The sequence below is a fragment of the Ischnura elegans genome, chromosome 8 (genome assembly GCF_921293095.1).
Source record: "Ischnura elegans chromosome 8, ioIscEleg1.1, whole genome shotgun sequence".
In the NCBI taxonomy this organism is placed as follows: Eukaryota; Metazoa; Arthropoda; class Insecta; order Odonata; family Coenagrionidae; genus Ischnura; species Ischnura elegans.
This window is the reverse complement of record NC_060253.1, coordinates 54,596,930-54,621,836: the sequence shown is the minus strand read 5'-3', so window position 1 is coordinate 54,621,836 and position 24,907 is coordinate 54,596,930. Positions and strand designations below refer to the sequence as shown.

Genomic DNA, 24,907 nt, shown 5'->3' with positions numbered 1-24,907 from the left:
TAAGGTATGCGTCCAGAATTTTATGGCAGGGAATCTGAACTCCTTGTAGGGCCATCCAAGTCGTAATAAGCTTGACATGCCAACATTATCACGTCAATTCTAAAATAAAATACGCAACAAAATAGAAAACGTTAAATTATGTAGCGTTCCTACGGATTTAGACCTTGGTCGAAAAAAAGAAAAAATATCCTACTTATTTCATCGAGGAAAAAAATTCGCCCGAACAGGGACTCGAACCCTGGACCCTCAGATTAAAAGTCTGATGCTCTACCGACTGAGCTATCCGGGCTCATATCGACCAAAGCGGACTGACGTGTGGTCATTGGGTTGAGTCGCTGGAAAGGAAAAAAAGACCCGCGCAAAGGAAAGAGGGAGCACGAGGTTTTCCATGCCGTTGGACACGCTCTGTGTGCCTGCTGCTTGGCGGTTCTCAAACGCGTATAAACGGCAACTGCTTCGCAGGAAAACATGTTGGCGTATTTTGTTAAAATGTATCGATACATATACGTCTCTTTACCATCTCTGAGTCCCATTCTATAGAAAGACTATGTCGCACACTGCGGAATGAATAGAAGAAAGCTTAAAATTAGAGCGAGTTTAGCGGTTTTGAGCTAGGTATTCGAATTCAGGCGGTAATTCTTTAGGCACAACACTCAGGAGGAGAACTTATGTTTTACAAGACTGTCCACTCGACTGATAGCATTTTTGTTCTGATTCGGGAATTAATCACTTTTTATGAACTTGAGATACCTATCTAGGAATTTATTGGGTGAAACCTTTTAACAATTTATACTTGTAGCTGAAGTTGAAACACTTTACACCAGGGGAAATACTGTTGTTTTTTTCATTGAGATGAAGGTAGATGTCGGAAAAAGTCTTCTCTATATAGCATAAACCTAGAATATTTTTATAAAATAGCTGTAGTTTCAAACAAGTGTTACGTCACGAAAAAAGACAGAGTGATGCATCTTTTTGACGTAATCCCTCGCCCCACCCCGAATTCTCTCACAAGAATTTTATCTACATCTACATATTACGCTGCAAGCCACTTACGGAGTTGTTTGGCCGGGTGGAACCATCATCAACATGAACCAGAGGATTGAAATTTATCTTCTCAAACATGCACTACGTAACATGTATGCTACATATCACACTACTGACGTAACTAAGGACATGTTTTGTGGGGGATGGGATGGCCTGGGGTTGTGGGGTCCCCCCCCCCCAGGCATCCGGGAAAAGTTTTGAAAAATGACATGCCTGGAAATAAATGTTACCTAGTAAACTTTACACCATTTTGTTACTACAGACTTAACTTTAAGCAGATGCGATTGTTAGATGTCAAAATTAGACAAAAGTTTAAAAATAATATTTCCCTGAGGCTTTGGGGGAATCTATCCCCACATCCCCCCCAATAGCTTCATAGTTATGCCACTGTATCACACATTATCTATTGGATCAATCTGTATTCTACTTATGAAGGCAATCTGTCTATGAAACTTGAGCAAGCAAAACATGCTATTAAATACTAAGAAAATTCAGCAACATGCGTGAAGTGATACATAGTCAGTAAATAAGTCCACCAGTCAACAAAAAAAACCTACTTCTAAGAATAAGTCCTAACGCTGAACAGTCTCTACTCGCTATCAAACGCGGAAAAAGTGACATTTTAAATCTGTTAACATTTTTACATTTAAATCACATTTTTTTACATTTTATTTTTTGCATTTAAATTATATTAAAAGTTTACATTTAAATCTGTTTACAGTTTATAAAGAATATATTAGTCCTAGTAACTCCGCGAATGAGTTTCATACCGGATATTACGTCTCAATGATGAATAAAAATTTACGAAAACACATCACTACTTTCAGTGGATAAGCATGGTGTTTTTTTCATGTCCGGAAGAAGGATGAGATTGGTCGCACGTGCATCTCGTAACCTCTCCCTGTATATTTCCGCTGGTTATCTTGTCCAGATTCATCGTCAAGTTATCTTGCTATAATCGCCGGAGGAGGATTTCGTTTATTCTACATTTCGATCTTAATTGAGGAAGTCTCAGCTCTCCCAAGGACTTAAGTGCATGGTACCGTGAACGGAGAACTATTTAAAAAGTATTCCAAATGGGAATGAAAAATTAATTTTGAAGGTTTTGAGCATATATTTAAAATTAACTCTGAATTCATTTAGAGATGGCGGCGAATTTGTCATTTTACTCCTGAATAAACCGTTTTCCATTTATTGTTTTTCTTTGATTTATATTTAGTAAGCTGAGACATCATGACACGCGCAATAGTTTACAATGTAAATTTAACAAATCTAATAGGGTGGTTTCCTATTATTTTTTTATTGCTTTAATCGAAAGATTATTACTCCTGGAGTACGTATTTCACGCTTTTAGATTTTTAAATGACAACATCTATTTTTCGCGATTAAATGAAAAGTGAAAATTTTCAAGCGCGCGAAAACGCGACGCTTAAGTATGAATGCCGGGAAATCTCTCCGTACGTCGTATTTCTGGTTCCCCCTCCCGCCCGGTGAGGTGACCTTGAGGCGAGGCTTAGCGCTGATACGTCGCAGGATGCTAGCGGATAGCTGAGTACCTTGCTGGATGGTAGCGCTTGGCTTAAAAAAAGTTTATTAATACCTTATCAAACGAAGAAAACTTTCCGAACTTAGCCAGTTTTAATAGGTGATTATTAAGACATGTTTCCTGAGCCCTGTGCCTCATGCATGCATTGGTAATCTCAGACGATGTAAAACTCCTATCTACTCGTATAGCGTCTAGGTCCCTGTGACGTCACATCGCATGGGCGCCAATCTGGCCTTTTTCAAATGAGGATAAAATTTGACCCTTGCCATTCGTCTAAACCGGTAGGTATTTCAAAAACCAAATAATTTGTGTATTATGAATACACTAATGGTGGGTAACGAATCGCAATCAATGCCTTTCGTTTTCTTTGATGAAGGAAACTACCCTATTGTACGTAGATAAAATTATCAATAGACATGCCTAATAAAGTGTTTGAAGACAGCTCTACAATACCATACATGCCACCTCTGGAATGCTGATTAGGGGTTCACTAATAAACGGCAGGAAACACAGGTGCTACACCTATACCGCATAGTATGAAAAATATAGTGATACGTCCGTACATATTTGCCAATTTCGTGTGAATTCCCACCCAGAATTGATCGCTCGAGTCAACGTAAGAAATAAACATAAAGAAGCTAATATGTGGCAAAGATTAGCATTGAAGTGTACAAAAAAAACCTGGCGTACAGTCCGGACGACTAAATTCTAAACCTGCTTTATGAAAATGATAATTTTCATTTGGAATAATATCCATGATGCTTTGCCAGCAGTCTCTGTGGAGTTATTAATCCTACTCATTTTCGCTCGTTGGAGGGGATCTGCTGGGCTGATAGAGGGAGTCGATTCTATGAATTTGGTCGTATATCGCCCCATTCTCTCTAAATATTTGTATTAATCAGTCATTCAGTGGTCGGAAATGGGTTTTACAGTATATTGATAAAACTGCAAAATTCGCGTACCCTGTTTTGAAAGTCGTGAGAACTTTATTTGAAGTTAACAGCCATTTTCGCAATGAATTGGAGCCACAATCGAGAGAACCGCTTGATAAGAGGGTAAGATGATGAATAATCGCAGAATGGTCATGGTTGATGTAGCGATAATTTTTCCTTTGAAGGCTCAATATAAGAGAAAAACAAATCCGAGCTTTTTAAATGCTATTATTACAGTGGAGTAACTGGAATTTACAATGAAACATCCGTTGTTACCATTCATTATTCATTCATTTTATATCATTCATGTTATTCAGTCCAATTAGCCAAATAAGTGTCTAAAAACCATGTTTATTTTGGAAAAGTACCATATTTTTATATGAAACCTAATAGTAGCATATAAATACAGTTATATACATGATTTTTAATTTAAAAGGAACCATAGGTACAGGCATTCTAAATAAATGTCGTCGAAAGATACTCAATAAATAGGTACTCTAGGAAGAATGATCCTATGCTTTCCCGGCGCATCGAATCGTAGGAGAATATTCGGGAATTCCACCGGGTCAGGTTCTCCAACTCCATCTCGGCCAAAATTTCAATGAACGAGCTGTCCATCGTCATCATCTAACGATTTGATCGTTGGATTATTCTTCCTCATAGGATAATCCTCCAAAATTCTTAGAATAGCAATGGCTGATGGCTGGTTTCGCTGATGGAAGGACCCGCCCGCCTTTGTGACGGTGCGGGATTCCTCGTCCCTTCCCTTCCTTCCCTATCCACTCCCAGGAGGCGTCGTTGGGCACCTATCCCGGCGGCGATTCCTTCCTTTTTCCTTCCCGTCCTCCCCTCTCTTGCAGTGCAGAGGTGATAGGCTTATAGCTTGAGACTTCGGCCCAGGTTGTAACCTCTCGAGCCCGCCCTACGGTTTCGTATCCACTGTCCATCTTCATCAGGGCATCTCTAGGAGTTATAGCTGCAGAATATTTGGCAGGCGGTAAGCTAATTAAGCCAACTGCCGGCAGTCATAATACTGCATCTATATAAGTAGATGTAATAACCACCCGTGAGGAGAGTGTCAAGACAGAAATCAAACCTACCAAAGATATACCAAGTGACGACCATCATCTTTCGCAATGCCACAGCTCCAATCCCCAAAGGACCTTGCGGACGGAGGAATGCCGACAGAAAAGGGAGAGTTGTATTTACTATCGGTGCGCAAGCTCATGGTCAAGCTAATTGGGGGAGTGTCTCTTTTGGGAGGAAGAGGGCCATGTGCTCGCATGAGTCACTAATGACACAGTTGAGTAAACGGATGGGACTCGTCCGCTGGCCCCGCAGAAGAAGTAATCCGCGACGGAGACATCGCTTCACGGATCCTCGGCTTCTTCCATTCAGACCCCCATTGTCCATCCGCCCTCCTCCCACGAGACAATAGAAGGGCTTACCAGTCATCGGGGTGGTCATTAACAAACCCAACCTCCACAGGTGTTCTCACATTATGGAGGCTTCTTTCACAGGACTTGCATGTGCAGCTACTATAAAGTCTTTTTCCCACAGCTAGGATTATGGTATGGTATTTGGAGGAGGCGACGCACAACTGAGGTCATTTGCGCCATGAGGGAAGGGTAGGTGAGGAAGGGTGGAGAGAAACCCGGCGTCGGCATTAGCCTGCTCTTAACGAAAGGCACCACGGGGACCACGGCTTAACGTCCCATCCGACGGACGGAGTGTTGCGCTTGAAATGTCCTCCACACAACATTCAACAGGGATCGGGCAGTCTCTAAAAATTCTCTGCCGCTGCCGGGATTTGAACTCGGGCCCACCGGGTGGGAACACAGCTAGGATTTCTACCACGAATCGTACAAAAGAGGATCCTCATGTGCAGCGAAGGGAAAACAGCCCCACACAGCCCCACCAGAGCACAGAGAAATTTTTAGTTAAACCTATTTTACTTAACTAGATTTATATTGCTTACAGAATAGTGTGAGGATTCATAAAATATCCCGCAGAAGGCCGTAAAACTCACAATTTTAAACCATTCATCTTAATTTTTTCCTGAGGAAGGACCCCCGCACCTCCCGCTTACCCTGGCCGGTATACCACACCCGCAGCCCCCCCAATATTAGTTGCGCCTGAAACCCCCCCTAGCCTTAATTCCTAGCTGCGCCCCTGTTGTCAACCACCGCGCATTTAAATTGGCTTACTGAAGCCGCCACTAGCGTATGTAGCTGATGGACAAAATAATCCGAGTTTCACGGGGAAATAAGGTATAATTAGGGGTGTTGACCGAAATGTATGTACATGACGATGTGATCTATCGAATTTATAACATTTAAATGCAATTCCTCGTAAATGATAAATATTATACTTCTAAATATTGTGAAAAAGTTGACCGCATTGCACTCATCACCACCCCACGGACATTTTTGAAAACCGTTTAAAATACGAAGTGGCAACAGAAATCAGGCTTCTATGGGATGGAATTGTGCCTCCTCTATGCAGTTCCCTTGACTCCTACGTCGGGACCGCCCAATTCACATCGGCTTATAACATGATTGCTCAAAGCAACCTCTAGGGTGTTTGGCAGGGGGTGACCAATCACCAAAATGCAGCATGCAAGAGGACCGCCACATGAGCACGGTCATAGAAATATTACGCACACTAGCAAAATATACATGTATATTCATATAAGTAACTTGCCAATGGTTAATAATTCCTATAGAAAATACGTGCGAGGTTGGAACTATGGAAAAATATCACACGCAATAAGTCATCCTATTGAGTGATGCCTTTATTCCTATTAGTTGAGACAACGTTGCTATCCACAATAGTCCGAGGGAAAAATGATGTATTGGAATTAACCCGTGCCACACGCCATGGCGCTTGCTTGCACGGTACGTAGTCGATACATAGGTACACCATTGGAAAAGTCTTTCCCGGTGTGAGACTCGAGGAAGATTCCCTGCCAAAGAAATTAAAGTTCAAAATTGGGGTTTCAACCCACTAGACCACAAAGCACCCCCCGTGTCTTTTATATGGTGTTTCTAATCGATCCTAGCCTCAAGGAAGCCTCAGAAGGCCCCTCCACATCGCCATGGGTGGGTCTCCACGGGTCGCTGATGTCTCCGCTTCTTTGCCGCACAAAGGACCAGGCGGCTGGAACGATCGCATGCCGTGACTTGTTAGCTTCCTTATCTCCGATTCCAACCTCCTCCCACGCCTAACCATCGCAAACACGGGACGACTCCATCCTTTCCACGTGTTGCAGCGCTTTACCACTTCATGCCATTGCTTACTGAATGGTGTTTCCGGGGGAATATGCAATACTTCAGGAGGTGGTATGGGAGGCATTTTGAAGCATTTTTGTCCATAAACATAGAGTCTCAACTCCTAAATAGGGTAGTTTCCTTCATCAAAGAAAACGAAAGGCATTGATTGCGATTCGTTACCCACCATTAGGGTATTCATAATACACAAATTATTTGGTTTTTGAAATACCGGTTTAGACGAATGGCAAGGGTCAAATTTTATCCTCATTTGAAAAAGGCCAGATTGGCGCCCATGCGATTCCACTCCACGTGACGTCACAGGGACCTAGTTTCTACACGAGAGGATAGGAGTTATACATCGTCTGAGGTTACCAATGCATGCATGAGGCACAGAGCTCAAGGAAACATGTCTTAATAATCACCTATTAAAACTGGCTAAGGTCGGAAAGTTTTCTTCGTTTGATAAGGTATTAATAAACCTTTTTTAAGCCAAGCGCTACCAGCCAGCAAGGTACTCAGCTACCCGCTAGCATCCTGCGTCCTATCAGCGCTCAGAGCCTCGATCAAGGTCACCTCACAAGGCGGGAGGGGGAACCAGAAATGTGTCGCACGGACTTTTCCCCATCATTCCTACTTACGCGTCGCGTTTTCGCGAGCTTGAAAATTTTCACTTTTCATTTAATCGCGAAAAATAGATATCGTCATTTAAAAATCTAAAAGCGTGAAATACGTACTCCAGGAGTAATAATCTTTCGATTTAGGCAATAAAAAAATAATAGGAAACCACCCTATTCGGATGAGGGAAACTCAAAAATGTTGTTTTGCAATGCAATTTGCAGTTACCATGAAAATGGTTTTTCTAGGGTACTCAGCCTTTTGCGTTTTTTATTTAATGCTCTGGATGTTTAAGGACATTAAATAGCAGCGTAGATTGAAGCATAGGATAAATTTACTTATGTCAATAAATTCGAAGAAAATATTTTCTCAGATATTGTGATCCTTTCAGCACTAATTATTAGGGTATCTCAAAACATCACAAGCATCAGGAAATAAGTATTCCAATTGAAATTTCCACAAAAGATTTGACCTAATATTTTCCCTTCGATCGCCGGGACTTACCCATTCTAAATTCCTAATTAATCCATTTACTCTACCGAATGTGTTTACCGCTGCGATTTTTAACTAATCTTTCTACTCGCCTCTGTATTCTATCTGTCAGGTAGGTACCTACGTGAAAAGTCGTCACGATAGTCTGGTCTAGTCTTGTTAGCGTAACTGACCTCTTAGGTAAACTCGGATGGGAATCTCTGTCAGACCGTAGATTAAAAAATAGACTGAGCCTTTTAAATAAATTCAAGAGCAGTGTCTTCTCTGCCGAGGTTAACAATATCATACGAACGCCAACATACTATGGTGGATCAGATCATGTAAATAAAATAAGAGAGATGGACTCTAGAACAGACAGATTCAGAATGTCTTTTTTTCCACGATCAATAAGAGATTATAACGGCAGCGTTAGAACTCACAAATATTTAAATAAATAAAATATCGCAGCACTTTTCTACAGAATTTTTTACTGCGTACAACGCGTTTCGACTCACTGAGCCATGGGTCTTGTATCAGATGATGGCTCAGTGAGCCGAAACGTGTTGTGCGCAGTAAAAACTTTTGTGGAAAAGTGCTACGATCTTTTATTTATTCAAATATGTCTTACTTCCACCAATTGAGGTCTGAATCTGTTGAACTTACTCACAAATATATAAGATGACGTTTCTAACGAAGTTGGCAATATCTTACGAACATATGTGTAAGTTCAACACATTCAGGCTTCAATTGGAGGAAGTTAGACATATTTTAATAAATAAAAGTGCTAAGATCTTTTACTTATTTAAAAATATGTATAATTTAATGCATGTTTTTGATTTTTATCCGTGTTTTTAACAGCATGTGTGCATGTGATATTTTGATTTCCTCAATCTCAGCGGCCTTCCTTCATTCCTGAGTTACCTCACCGACCATTACTCCAACGAAGGCACCCAAGCAAAGGGACACTCTTTCCCAGAGAATCCCTTCCTTATACTCTTTGCAACCCATCTCCCCCCACCCTTCCCCTTCTTTCACTCCTTCCGCTAACGATATACACACCCACGCACACCTGCCAGGTGTGCCCGTTCTCCTCCGAAGGACCCCTCTCCCCCACCCCTCCCCCTTTCCTCGCTCCAAAGGCCTGAGAACAGGACCCTCCCCGAAGCCTGGGTGCGGGCAAGAGTAGATTTCAATGGGAGAGACACGCTGGTGGTTTCTTTAAGAAGAGAATACGGCAAGAGAGGCATGAGTTGTGGGTTCATACTCACGAATGGAAGGGCGATGCACCACGTGAGGATTTTTAGGGTTGGTATGAAGTGGGTCCGAGAACGGGAGGCTTGCGTCATTTTTAGGAAAATTTCATCAAATTTACCAATTTTGTTTCATTGGTGATTGCGATCCACCCTCACCTGTCAGAACCATCATGCGTGCTGATTGTAATGTTTAACGTTTTTACATCTACAATGGAAAAAATGTTTGTTAACGAAAAGTAATATATCTACCGTAAGTAATATAACGATGGCTAAGTACTAGCAACACGTATCTCATATTCGGCCGGTTTGAGGCAGGTAACTTAAAAAAAGTTTAATAACATTAAAAAAATAAAATACAACCAAAAAACAACTCTTTGTTTGCAAATGAATGCTTCTATTTTAGTTTTATGAACTTTTAGTTTTTAATTTCAGTCTACAATCAAAAATATTAATCGATTTTTTGCTCGCCTGAAAATTTGCTATTTTGTAGATACGTGTTTTTAGAATTTGGCCATTGATAAGTAAAATTGGACATTGCAATATTTCATTTATTGCATTGGGTTTAGTGCAGGACGCGGTTTTCTCCTTCTTGTCACCTAAAACCCACCCTCTTCTAAACCCACCCACCCCTTTCCTTCAAGCACCAATACCTATATAAGGAAGAACTCTTAACCCGGTAACGCCTGAATTAAAAAGTTTCTGCGATTTTTGTGATGATCATGTATTTTAATGCCAATGAAATTCTGAGTCATTAGGTGGAAAATTTATTCTTTTAGCAGTAATAGTTACGCCTAGCGGTACCATATGTACCACCAAAATGTTTTGCATCATTACATCCCAAATATTAGGCTCACATCAAATATGATGTAAAAATATTATAACAATCATAGTTACATAATAAAACTTTAATATTAACAGTAAACAAGGCATAAGTAAGTAGTATACAGTAACTAAAGGAAATCGAAATTCTTGCTCCAAAAATTCAGTTTTTTTTTGGGCTTGTTGATAATTCTCAATTTTCAAACGGCTCTAAATACGTTAATTACAGCTTTATAATAGCACAATTTTCGGAAAAATGTTATTGAAAATGTTCTTATTAATTTGAAACTCTGAAAAACCATAATTAAATAGGATAATTAACAAAAAGGTTACGTTTAGCTCAGCACTACCAGCTGGTACCATTTGGTACCGCTAGGCGTTAACGGGTTAAGACTTATGTTACGCTTGATAATGTTGTTTGTATCAACGAAATGCGTAGTGTCAAAAATAAAACTCAGTGGAAATATTGCAAAGTCCAAATTTATTGATATTAAGAACTTCCACAACATTGTGCCTAACATTATACAAGATGTACTAAAAGTATTTGTTTTTAACCGCTTATTAGCGAACCAACTTCCTAATGCCATAAAGTATGACAATTTTTTTGTTTAACGCAGAGGTTTTGACTATTTCTATGGTCAGATTTGTCAAAATTTAATAATTTTTCATATTTTAATAGCCCTTGTTTTTTTTACCCGAAAGTGTGGTGGGTTCGCTCGAAAGAGATGTCTCTATGGTGTCATATATGCAATAATAGGTGTGAGATTACATAGGAAAGAGGGGTCTCTAATATGAAAGAAGATCACTGAATTAAATGCTTGATTATATCTTGGCGCTCAATTCAATGAGTTTTAAGCGGGTTGACGTTGCCGTCACTTGGAATCAAAATTCATAATTTCTACATCTACATTAATATAATCCCCAGTGAGCCACCTCTAGGGTGTTTGGCAGGGGGTGACCAATCACCAACATGCAGCATGCAAGAGGACCGCCACAGGCACAAAGCACGGTCTTAAGGCCGTTTTCCACGGGGCACGGAATTGCGCAGGTTAGAGATGCATTAATTTCTAAAATGGCGCGGTATTACGCGAATGCATGAACGAAAATAGAACAGGGGCTATTTTGTCGTCTCGCATCCACGCATTAACGCATGTGTTCTAGCAATTCCCCGCTTTACACTACGCAATTTTGATTGCGCCTTCGCACGAACGTCAGATTGCGCAATTCCGTGTACCGTGTAGAACGGCCTTTAGAAATATTACGCACACTAGCAACTGCATGTATGAGGTGCACATTGCTACATTTATGAGGTACAGTGGAAGCCTCTTCCAGGGTTTGTGGCACGGGGATTACAGAGAACACCAGCGTAAGGGCTGTTTCATACAAATCATTGTAAGCTCTCTTCAACAACTCTTCATCGGCCTCGGTGGCGGCGGTTAGAGTCCTCGCCTGTCAAACAAGAGGTCGCGGGTTCGAATCCCGCCTCGGTAGATTTCCCCTATCCAGGAGATGGCTGTTCGTACAATTTAATCGCTAAATTTGCTGAACATCCCGAAGTAAAATGGCCAATATATGATGTATTCAGTGGTATAGGAATAAATAAAAATAAAGGAAACTCCAGTTTTAGACGGTCATACGACGGTATTCAACAAATGAAAAAGTAATCATCGCAACATGAAATTCTAACCAATTCATGCCCCATACCAAATGTTAGAATGCCGTGGATGCAACAAAATTAGCTCTCGCATAGTACATGCACAATATGTATTCAGGGTGGAAATCTTCAGATATTTTAAAAATGCATTTGTAGGGAAAAACCTCAATTTTAGTGCCATTACAAGAAAAATGGATAATGTATTTCCCACAGTAATAAGCTGCTTTGATTTAGAAGACCTTAATTGTGCCTTCATCACCTACATTGCGCGAGCCTGGAAATTAAATTTACATACATAACCAATGTATTTTTTCAACAGTTTTTGGCTAAAATTGGTACCATATCATGTTGACTAAATCCTCCCACCCCTCTTCAGACCAAACATCCTGTTTCATCCACTTTCTTTGCTCTACTGCACATAAAAGGCTAATACCATCACTGGGGAAATGGGTGTGAAGAATTTCCCACAACAATAAAGAAAGCCATTCTGATTGAGAAGACCTTAAATGTGTCTAACAACTTATTATCTAAATCTACATGGTACACAGCAAAACGACCCTTGGGTGAAATTGTAACGACTCAGCTACCACTTCGAGCGATAACGTGATGACACTTATATACATTGTCAACGTCTTTTTTCAACAGTTTTTGCTAGAATTTGCACACTGCGTAAAAAATGTAAGTAAACATATTTCATTGTAACAGGACCGAAAATAAATCCAAGAGAAAGAACAATAGGGTGGTTTCCTGTTATTTTTTTATTGCCTAAATCGAAAGATTATTACACCTGGAGTGGGAATTTCACGCACTTAGATTTTCGAATGACGATATCTATTTTTCGCGATTAAATGGAAAGTGAAAAATTTCAAGCGCGCGAAAACGCGACGGCTAAGTATGAATGATGGGAAAAACTCCGGGTGACGTCGTTCTGGTTCCCGCTGCCGCATGTGAGGTGACCTTGGGGCGAGGCTTTGATCGCTGATACGACGCAGGGTGATAGCAGGTATCTGAGTACCCTGCTAGCAGGTAGCGCTTGGCTTAAATAAGGATTATTATTTCCCTATCAAGAGAAGGAAACTTTCCGAACTTAGGTATTTTTAATGTGTGATTATTATGAGGCGTTTCCCTGAGCTCTGTGCCTCATGCATGCATTGGTAATCTCAGACCATGTAAAACTCCTATCTGCTCGTATGGAAACTAGGTCCCTGTGACGTCACGTGGAGTGGCATCGCATGGGCGCCAATATGGCCTTTGTCAAATGAGGTTAAAATTGACCGTGGCCATTCGTCTAAACTAGGATTTGTAAAACCAAATAATTTTATATGTATTATGAATACACTAATGGTGGGTAAGGAATCGCAATCAATGCATTTCGTTTTCTTTGATGAAGGAAACTACCCTACTGTGAGTGACCTCCTAAGAAATTTTACTGCAAAACTTTTATACTACTGCATATTTGCAAAAAATCAAATCCTTATACTTGGATGCATGGATATTAAATATATGGATTTCGGTACAACATTTTGTAGATTATTATACTTGCATGTAGAGCGATAAATATGGGAAGTCATGGATTTCGAGGTGCGTAAAAAATTTACATTCAAAACTCCTACTCATACACTCACATAATACCCTGCTAGGCACATCAAGAGTGTATGGCAGGGGGTGATCAGTCAACCGCATGCAGCATGCAAGAGGATCCGAACATGCACACCAAACGGTCATACAAATATTACGCATAAGTGATTCCTATAGAATAATTTCATATTAAGTAATTCCTATAGAAATGTCTGTGCAGGGTTAGAGTGCAATGAGTCGTCCTAGCGAGTGACGCCAGTAATTTCATTAATCGAGATAACATTGCTCTCTCTGTTAGTATGAGGAAATAATGGCATTAACTCTCCGTTTTTCAGTCTTTGTCCTTTACTTTCTTTACAAAACATTGATAACACATGTGTACAGATATTTTCATTCAAATCATAGAAAAAGTCATGTAGACGCAGGTACTACTGTATAATATAGTCAGAATATTAAAAAGGAACTCATGGCAACGTGAAATTCAAAGAAATTTATGTCATGTACTACAATTCATCTGCAATGCTTTGAGTCACGAGAAAAAGACAGATGGCAGTAGCTGAAAAACGTCGTTGTAAGTCATAGATGAGCTGAGAATTCACTAAAAAGAAAAATTTCCTGATACAAAGAGCTATTAAAATGAGAGTACAGCTGTAACTTACGCTGTACGTATATGATATTCAAAATAACTCACCATAAAATAAATTTACTTTATAATTTGCTTGAGGGGAATTAGAAAATAAAGATAAGGTTGAAATATTAAAAATAGAAATTTTCAAAGTTTTGGGTAATTAGGTTGTCAATCAATGATATAGTGTATTCCTAGCTCAATAGTTAGTTTAAACAAGCAAATATTTTGAACATGTTCCAATGTACCGGGGCTAGCCACGGTTCAAGGCGAATGATTTTACCACGGTGGAAGTTTTCGTACGTAGAACAAGAATAAGAGTACGGTTTTTTTTTAGGTTTTTCTGTCCAGATGGAAATAAATAATTAGCGCAATCTACACGTCCAAAGTAGGTATAATACAAACTGTTTCCTATGCATACATAAAAAAACAAAGTCAATAGTAGAAGCCTCCCATTTAAAAATCCAAAGTTATCGACTATACCACAAATGATGATGTAATAAAATCGTAAAGGTAATAAGATGTCATAATGTAACCATTCATACATGATTAGTATAGATACATCCACAGCACAAGCGCTCAGCAATCGTGCACCGAAATAAATCCGCTCATCTAGGAGTCCAGCGACACGAATGCGCGCAGCTGGCAGGAGCCGGGGTATAAACGCTCACCTCTAAGCCTCGGAGGTGAGCGTTTGTGCTCCAGCTTATCTCAGCTGAGCGGATTCTGCTGTTGGGCTCCTAGATTATGACCAGAGGAAAAATAGACTAAACCTTTTAGATAAATTCAAGAGCAGTGTCTTTTCTGACGAAGTTAACCATATCTTGCGGACGCCAACGTACTACGGAAGATCAGATCATATAAATAAAATAAGAGAGATAGATTGCAGAACAGACAGATTCCGAATGTCATTTTTTCCTCGATCAATAAGAGATTATAACGGCAGCAATAGACCTCGTAAATAGATTGCATGACTTGTAGTGTAGCCTACTAACCTATGTAAAACTTAAAGCATGTTTCTGAATTTCTATTCTATATTCTATTTCTAACAGCATATAGTAGTATAGTTTGTTATTATACGGGAGGTTTTTTGGACGGTGTGGTGTGCATGTGGGAGTCCAAATGCATGCTGCATGCTGGTGATTGATCACCCCCTGCCAAACACCCTAGGGGTGGCTCGCAGGGTATTATGTAGATGTAGATGTAGATGTAGATGAGCGGAGTTGATTCGGTGGGCGATTGTTGAGCGCTTGTGCAGTGGAGGTATCGGCATATCGTAGTGAAGTTAGCAATAGCGAAAAAATGACATTGAAAAGTTATCTTAATACGAAATTCCACCAATAAAAAAATTCTTTCAGAAGATCTAAAATTGAACATTTTTATCGCTTCTACGCTTTTGACTTCATTTTCTTTAATCGATCCTCCATTTTCCTTAAACCAGAAGATTGCAACATTCATACAGAATAAAATACGCAAACAAGACAAAGGGAAGGAATAATTTCTCATACATGACAAAGGGCAAAAGTTCATAAGGATGTCATACATGAATATAAATTAAGCTTTGAAAGTTTAGAAGAAACATTTTTTTCAAGAAGCAGGCAATTGAACATTTATAACGCTTCTACAGCGAATTATGACTTCATTTTTTGTGATTGATCCTTCATTTTCTTTAAACCAGAAGATTGCAACATTCATACAGAATAAGATCATACGCAAACAAGACAAAGGGAAGGAATAATTTCTCATACATGACAAAGGGCAAAAGTTCATTAGGATGTCATACATGAATATAAATTAAGCTTTGAAAGTCTAGAAGAAACATTTTTTTCAAAAAGCAGGCAGCTGCTTGAACCCAGGAAGTGGCAAAGAATGGAACAGTAGGATTTGTTTTTATTCCGTCCGCACGGAAAGAGATTTTCCGTGAAGAAGGGTTATGCTCACTTGCGTGTAGCGGGTGGGCGGTGGCGGAAACCTTTACGAAAAAGATCAGTTTTCCCGAGGGCGAGGCTAAGAAGTCAGAACGTAAAAAAGAATGGGTCGAGGGGAAAGAGATTTTGTGATATATCTCCAGAATGGGCTCGGTATCAAGCGCACTGTAGCATTGTTTCCTATACACTGCGGCTGCTACGGCTTCGAGCCCAACGCACGTGCTGGGGTATTCGACAAAAGATTATGTGCACCTCTGTTTAGAAAAGTGCTTCGAGCGCTCTTCCTCATTTTAATTTTTCACCTCAATGTTTCCTTTTGTTGGCGTCGACACACAAGCTCATCTACATAATACCCTGCGAGCCACCACTAGGGTGTTAGGCAAGGAGTGAAAAATCACTAGTATGCCGCATGCATGACAATCCCCACATGCACATCTACATCTACGAGCCTCGTCCTATCCTGCGAGCCTCGTCTAGGGTGTTTGGCAGGGGGTGACCAATCAATGGCCACTTCCTTCACACCTCAATCACATCACATGGTCATAAGAATAACATACATGATATAAAAAATGCACTTTCATGTTATGGCAAAACTTTCCAACGGGTAGTGATTAAACAGTGAATTCATACAAGATTAGAAAAATGGAAAAAAATAACATCGATGAAACCTCGTGGCGATTGACGCCATTAATTTTATTAACGGAGACACCGTTACTATCCTTTTTTGTACGAGAAAAGAAAGGAATTTTAAATCTCTTTTTTCTGCAGTCAATTTTATTTATTTTCTTCTGAAGTGGTATTTGATGTACAACTTAATGTGACCCTACAAGCCACCTGCATATGTGTTTGTCAGAGGGTGAACCATCACCAAGATGCACCAGAGCATTCAAATTTATTTACACGAACTTGCACAAAGCAACATATACGCTAGACATTTACGCAAAAGACCGCAAAAAACCGGTCGAACGGGAGTGATGGCGTCCAATTATTTTTTATCCAATATTCATTAAGATTGTAGTGCCTATAGATAGTCATTTACACTGCCGTAAGTCCACTAAAAGCGATTTAATGATTATCTAATTAATGGTCTGATTTAATGGCTTGAGCATTATTTATGATGTTTTTCACTTTATACATCTAATTTACATATTCATCAGTACGCCACCTACAGAGGTGTTTGGCAGGGATGAACCATCACTAACATTCACCAGAGATTTGAATTTGCTTCTACTAACGTGGACCATGCAATATGTATACTACACATGACATATAAGCTATGGAATTAATCTTACTTATGAAGTCATATCTGCCGCGATGTATAAGATATCGGAAGATTGTAATAAAAAAATTTATACAAATATTAACCCTTTCTTTCCAAATATTTGTTTATCTCCAAGCTATTTACCTCTGTTTGATGAAATGAAAACCATTATAAAGCATCAACACTCACTCATTCAAACAGTATCCGTGAAACACAGGATTAAGCCATTGTTCCACAAAAACATCTCTCCATTAAAATATTCCTAAATTCATATATCAGGAGAAATTTGAAAATGAACGTAATAACTAGTCATTTATAGTTTTTCATCGCCACTGTCGCCTCATACACCTACTTGATAGTAGCAAGTCATGAATAGCTCATTATAAATACTTCCATGAACCGATGCTCCGAGATATAGAGCTATCTCAAAATTGTCTTACACTCGGAATGAGCCGTTGTTTCCAATGCTTAAACACCACCTGCTCCCATCTCCCAGGGTTCCAGTGCAATGGAATAAATTTATGCAAACTCTTCCAATTAGATAAGGTGATAATATCAGCTTCTTGAGAATGGGAAAACTGCTGGGTAATATTCATCCATGGGTTCATTCCGTGAAGAGGAAACGCGGCCACCAAAATAGAGTAGGGAAGGGTGGGTCAAAGCGTCGCGGGTCAACAGATTTTCTGTGGGAATTCTCGAACCGTGTGAACACAAGTAGCGTGAGGAATCTCCTTTTCTTTAACGTTTTAAAGCATATATTTAGGACTCGTTTCGATGGAAATTTTTGTTTCGCAAACATTCACAAATGTGCATTTCATGGGTTTGGGTGCAACGAATTTTTTACCACATCATCAAATGGCTAATAAAAATGAAAAACCTACTTTTATTTATATTTGTTTAAATATGTGTATAAATATATTATTTATTCAAATAATTTATATAATAATGCTATTATGGGTGGTACATATTAATCATTAGCACGGTGATGCTGGAAAATTCTGTGAACTAAACATCGGCCTACAACATGCAGACACTCACCCGGTTGGATACCTGAGAAGAATTGATGGCAAAATTCATAAAATTGCCAAATGATTCGTCGCTAGTTTTAAATTAACATAGGACCGCACTATATTTCTAAGTTGAACACTAGTGATAATATTGTGCCGAACGGTAGGATATGTTTTTCCCCGAACATATAACCTTAAATAATTAAACAGAAATTCCAATCTAAAACCATCTTCATTCTTTCGCATTCTTGCATAAATTACGAATGTTGTCCCACAATCTCCAGCCGTACATCGGACGGCTGGCTTTTAAAGAAAGAAACGCCTCCACTTGAGATGTAACACTTGCGTTATTTTCTCACTACTGCTGCCACAGCTTCAACGAAAAATCCTTAGGCAACCGGTTATAAATATACTGCCGATTATAACCCTGATAAATTCTGGGGAAGGTTAGCAAAAATAAAATTAGAACGTTAATGAAATTAAAAACTTTGTTTTATTCCAAAAATTTCTTTTAATATAAGACTAGTTTCGACTTTCGACGCAGCGGCGCCATCCTCAGGTAACTTTCATTTCATTAACGCTAAAACAAACTCCTACAAAGTTGAGCCTGAGACGATGAATAAAATTAGAAAAGCTGAGTATTGTTTGGTCATTTAAAAATCTTTATCTATGTCAAAGATACTATGGAGATGTAAAATATTTACAAAGGACAATAGTGACCGTAGATTGAAAAATAGACTTAACCTTTTAGATAAGTGCAAGAGCAGTGTCATTTTTAACGAAGTTAACCATATCTCACGAACGCCAACATACTACGGAAGATCAGATCATATAAATAAAATAAGAGAGATAGACTGTATAACAGACAGATTCAGAATGTCTTTCTTTCCAAGATCAATAAGATATTATAATGGCAGCGTTAGAACTCGCAAATAGATTAGATGACTTGTAGTATAGCCTACTTAATTATGTATACCTTGATGTATGTTTCTGAATGTAATTATTATTTCTAACAGCGTGTGGTAATATAATTTGTTAGTATGCATGACGCTCTTTAGACCGTGTGGTGTGCATGTGGGAGTCCAATTGCATGCTGCATGCTGGCAATTGATCACCCCCTGCCAAACACCCTTGAGGTGGCTCGCAGGGTATTTTGTAGATTTATATGTAGAAGCGCATTTCATTTCGTTGACGCTTAAATGAACTTCCACAAAGTTGAGCCTAGATATTAAATAAAATTAGAAATGCTGAATAACATTTTGCCAATTAAAAATCTTAATATATGTCAAACATACTATGGAGATATAAAATATTTAAAACGTACAATAGTGTCTGAGATGGAAATATATGACAGGTGCATTGAAATTTCCGGCAGAGATATCAACGCCCGTATGTAAAATCCTTGTTTAACGTCTTCGAATGCCTTCATTCGAACCCTTTCCAACCACCGAAATCCTACCAGGCGTTCTTCCACGACCAACCACATTACCTTCCTCCCCAACCCTGCACCCCTTCTAATCGGCGCGTGACCGCCAGACCGCGACAGAAACAGCAGACGCACGCATATGCGAGTGTCCAAGGTGCGTCCGAGCAGCAGGTGGCAGATGGTAACGACATTGATTTCGACTCCTTCGTGGGGACGTCGCCAAGGAAGCCGGACCCGAGGATTGGAAGAAAAGGGACCTCTCCTCCCCTTTACTTTTCCTCGCAAGGAGAATTCCTTGCCTTCTGGTGGAAATCTGGCCGGAAGTCCGTCATGGGAAGCGGGGCACATACGGCCCCGTGGAGAGGGTACACTTCCGCACCGCTGTTGCGCGCTGTTCCGCGCCCCGAGCACGGAAAACAGTCGCGCGTGCATACGCGCCAAGGAGGTGAACTGCGGCGCCCCCCCCCCCCCCCCTCGTCCAAGGACCCTTCCCTGCACTCCTTAAGTGCGCGGCTGGTCATGCGAGGACAAGCTGCGGCCAAATGGAGCGGATGACCACCTGATGGCCTGCCCATCATTTCTCACGATGGAAAGCTTACGAGCCATACCTTTTGAGCGCTATTAATTATTACTTACATACGTACTGGTGGACTTGAAAATAAAACTTCTTACGCACACCAACTGAATTAGTCACGAATTAGCCTATATGAATTTATTTTATTGTATGTCCATGGAGGAAAAGTTAGCATGCTACTATTTTCTCATGACATAGGCATCAAACATCTTCATCTACGAGATACTGTGGAAGCCAGAGTGAGTGACACAGGTTGAGATACACCAGGCATTTAATTTCGCAATGCAGGCAACTGGACATAGCCAAGCACACAGGACGACGATATGCGATGAGACCAGAAACTTGGATAGTGCTAAAGATTCGAGCATGCTATCATGCAAATAAAACTTCTCGTTACAAAAAAAAACGAAAAGTTGGCGTAAAAAGTGATTCATACATGAGAATTTTAGTATGCATATTCATGAGTACTATTATGCAAATAAAGTTATTTACAAATGTTGCCATGTTGTTCTGCTCAGTGAAGTCTGTGAAACTGTGCTATATCATTAATTTTCTCCTGATAATTCGTAGCCTAATTAAAAAACTAATATTTTTTGTATTCCTACGCTCTGGCATTTATTCTTGGCAAATTGAGGGCTATGACATAACAATGGACTGAGTATATATATGGGTGGGTGAGAAGCCAAGGGGTACAAGTCATTTCTCTTTTCTAAACAGAGTTAGGTACAGAAATCAGGTAAAGAAAAAAAGAGATCGATAAGATATTTAGTGTTGCATTTAATTTTCCACTCGATGTCAGCACAGAACAGAGATTCATTTATATCTCTTGGCCACTAAGTCTTTGCATATTTCTTCCAACAATTAAGTTTACCTATGTTGAGAAAAGTATCAGTTGTACGCCTTGGCTTCTCACCCCCTCATATGTGGTGGTGATGTATGAACGTTATACTATCATCCGTCTAGCGTATATAGTGTACCAACTCAATTTCTGAGCTAAGTAACTAAGCTAATAAGAGCTAATTCATGCATTAGTTATAACATGCCAAGAAACGCATGCAGGTGGAGATAGATATAGATGTCAGTATAGTTGTGGTAAATGTACATGCATAACCTATTTTACCTAGATCGAGTCAAGCTATCCTAGAAATGAGCTATCGCAGGTATTATAGTCCCTTATTGTATACGGAAAATACATCTTAAATCTATCGGTTTTGCAGTCTAGTTCCCTAATCTTATCCTTATGATAGTTTCTACCATAATAATTAGACGCAAAATGCCTTGAACACTAACAACCCAGGTAGATACATATTAACAAAAGTCATAACCAATTCACCTTTCCTTCACTTTCACTTAACATGTCTAGTGAAGTTGAAACTTAGATACGCAATCGAAACCGAGGTGAGCACATTAAAGCAAGCCATTGATTTATTCATGCTTTCGAATTCTACAATTTATCACCCGGGAGCGTCAAATTTATGTCTTGTATCAACTAGAAAAGAGTAGATGAGACTTCAAACAATCTTGCGCTGGTCTGGAGAATAATAGCAGAATGGAAGGCGCGGTAGCAATCGGAAAGAAGCTAGATACTCACATCACTTTATCCTGTGGAAAGATTAGGAGTTAAAATGAATGTATTCCCGATTGTAACAGCTTCTTCGAACTGTCAAGCGAACACATCGAAGTGAATTATGCGAACTCTGATGTTGTGCGAGGCACCGATAAAGCACACATCCCTCGACAAAGATTGTTTATGCTCGTATTCCTTTTTCTCCATCCGCAGGATCCGAGGTCAACCCCCAAGATGCAAGGCAGTAAATTAAATCCCTCCTCCAATCATTCTAGTGAGCAAAGATTAATATTTTTCCAGTCACAACATATGAATGGATTAAGCGGGCAATAAAGTGTTAGCAAACTACTGGAAGTGGTTCTTTTCGTGCTAGTCCAGAGGATAATAAGATATGCCTACCTGAAAGGTAGAATAAAGTGATATAAATTATGTCACAATAAAATGAAAGGACTGAAGGCAAAATAATATAAAGACGTCATTTCTATACATTGATGCAAATATATTAGATTAGGCGGTGGAAGTTTTCAAGTGGCTTCAGCGATTGTTTATATCGATAACTTAATCATTACCACAAATTTATGTTTGGTATAGACTAAATATTATTTAAAGACCAAATCTATCACTGAGAGGGAAAAATATAAAAATAAATGTAATGAATGAAATGATATCGTGCATTAGATCCTATATAATATCGTTGGGAAACGTATCATTAAAAAATCAAAGATTCGTTTAATCTCCATGTTCTTCGAGTATTGCTTCGACTTTTCATATTGATCATGACGTTTCAAGCCCAATGAAGGCCAAAAAAGATCCGCATCCGGCCAGTAAAACGTCGTATTCGACTTACAAAATTACTGTAGAACAGAAAGATTCAGAATGTCTTTTTTCCACGTTAAATGAGAGAGATTATAACGGCAGCGTTGGAACTCACAAATAGATTAGATGACATTAGTGTAGCCTACTAACTTATGAATACCTAAAAACATGTTTTTGAATTTTCTTTTTATTTCTAACAGCATATTTTGTGTGTTCTAATTTTATTGGTAGAAAACATTAGAAGTTCGCAATTTTTGCCTTTGCATGAATGTGGTAGTATAATTTGTAAGCATGCGTAACAGTTTTTGGACCGTGTTGTTTGCATGTGGAATTCCAATTGCATGGTGGTGAATGATCACCCCCTGCCAAACATTGGAGGTGGCTCACAGAGTATTATGTAGATGTACAATTCCCTCAAAAACGTGTAAATGTCATTGCAACAGCATTGCGAAAGCTTTTTAGATTTGTTTTCTCCAACATACTTCGAGATGCAATAGACAGCACCAATCTTATTCCATAGAGTTAATCGATCAATTACATTGATTATTAATAGTCGGAACAATATTTTGTAGTGGTACATTTTAAGCTTTTATCTTAAAACTTCTTATTGGGATCCCACACAGCTGAAAGTTTACTGGCGATAATTTCCTCGGTGATAAACAAAGTCATTCCTTTTTCAGTAATTTGTCGGTATAGCATATCCTTTTTCATTGAAAAGTAGCGTTATGATATTTCAAGTCGATATTGAAGAATCTTTCTCCCACTTCCATCAATGTTTTTATGTAGGAATGCTTGTCCTCATTTACACGATTAATCACATTAAAATCCCCTAATAAGACGTTAATCCTCAAATTCTCGCGAGAGCCACCTCTAGGACGATTCATCACTCCTTGTCAAACACCCTAGCGGTGGCTCTCAGGGTATTATGAAGAATGTAGATGCTGTTCACCCACAACTACCTCAACAAGGAAGAACGCGAGAAACTCAACCACATCCGCTACCAGTCATTCCAAAAATTGGCCCGAATCGCGTGAAATTCGCATTTTAACGGTCTAAAACATCCAATTCATTTTTATAAACCCTCCAGCCGGAATCGGGCCAATTTCTTCGGGCACTTTCCCTGAAAAACGTCCGAACTTCGAGGGAAGCGAGGTGAAAGCAAGGGGCTCTCCGCTCATTACCTACCTACCCCTTCGGAAGTCTTCCTGCGGAGAGACGCGCCATAGTCTTGGGGAAGGTGAGGAAGGGCGACATGGTTGGAATCACACCCCTTTCCGGATGCTTTCTTCCCCATGCTCATTGATGGGATTCCACGGTTGGGGTATTCAGGGAGTGGGCCAAAGGGAGTTTGCACCTGTATCCTCAAACCTTTCCTCCACTCCCCTTTCCCCCTTAACCATCGAACCATCCATCCACACACACGACAAGTTCACCTGACGCCTGCTGTCTCCAAACATTTAGCACGGCTGGTCAAAGTCAAAAGACCGCACTTGAGACAGACGGACAAATATTACATTTCCTGAGAGAGCGAACAGTTTCGGATCCTACAGAGGTTTTCTGCGGCTTCACAGCTCAAAATAAATAGACACTTCAGTGTAAATTTTCTAGCAGATGATTTGAAATATTGAAAACGAGCGTAAAATTTAAAATAACTTAATAGAGAAATAAGATTTGATGCTTTCCCGGTGAATTATACTGGCATCATCTACATCTACTCAATACTATGGGAGCATATCCAGGGTGATTGGCAGGGGGTGATCAATCTCCAGCATGCACCATGCAAGAGGATTCCCGAATGCTCACCACATCATCATCATTAGTCAACAATCCTAAGATTGGTTTGACGCAGCTCTCCATTCCTCTCTCCTATCCGCTAGCCTTTTCATTGCGACGTATTTCTTCTCTTTTACATCCATTATAACCTGTCCTATTTAACTCATTCGGGGCCGTCCTTTGCCCTTCTTCCCTTCCACCTGTCCTTCTACGATTGTACGATTGTTGTCATCAGGCCATCATGTCTCAGAATGTGGCCAACTAAGTTGTCCCGTCTTCTGCTTAAGGTCTTTAAAAGACTTCTCTTTTAGGAGACTTTCTACCTCTTCTTAGCACTTCCTCGCTACTTACACGGTAGATCCATTTTATCTTCATGCACACCACAAGGTCATAAAAACGTTAAGCATTTTAATAAATTGTCCTTCTCTCGGGTAGAATTCTCTCAATATTCCCACCGGGTTAAAAGCTTAAAAAATTACAAAAAGTTAATACATATAAAGGTATAGAATTATACTTCAAAACACACAAATAGTTCCGATAAAGGAACTTTAATTATGGATTTTGGCAAATTTATTATAGTCGAATCACCATATTAATTGTAACAATGTGACATCAAACATCTACATATCATACTCAATAATTTGCTTAACTCACATCTTAATAGAGAATCAATTTCCAAGTCCGAATACCGAAGCCTTCAGCGCAAGCATCTGGCGGGTAACCAAAATAGTACGTAATTACCATCG

At 39.6% G+C, this 24,907-nt stretch overlaps 1 non-coding gene across 1 annotated transcript; it reads right to left on the bottom strand.

The window, feature by feature from the left end:
• Positions 1–216: 216 nt before the first annotated feature.
• Trnak-uuu lies at positions 217–289 on the bottom strand. Its single transcript has one exon. It is a non-coding gene; the product is annotated as a tRNA-Lys (tRNA).
• Between the last annotated feature and the right edge of the window lie 24,618 nt (positions 290–24,907).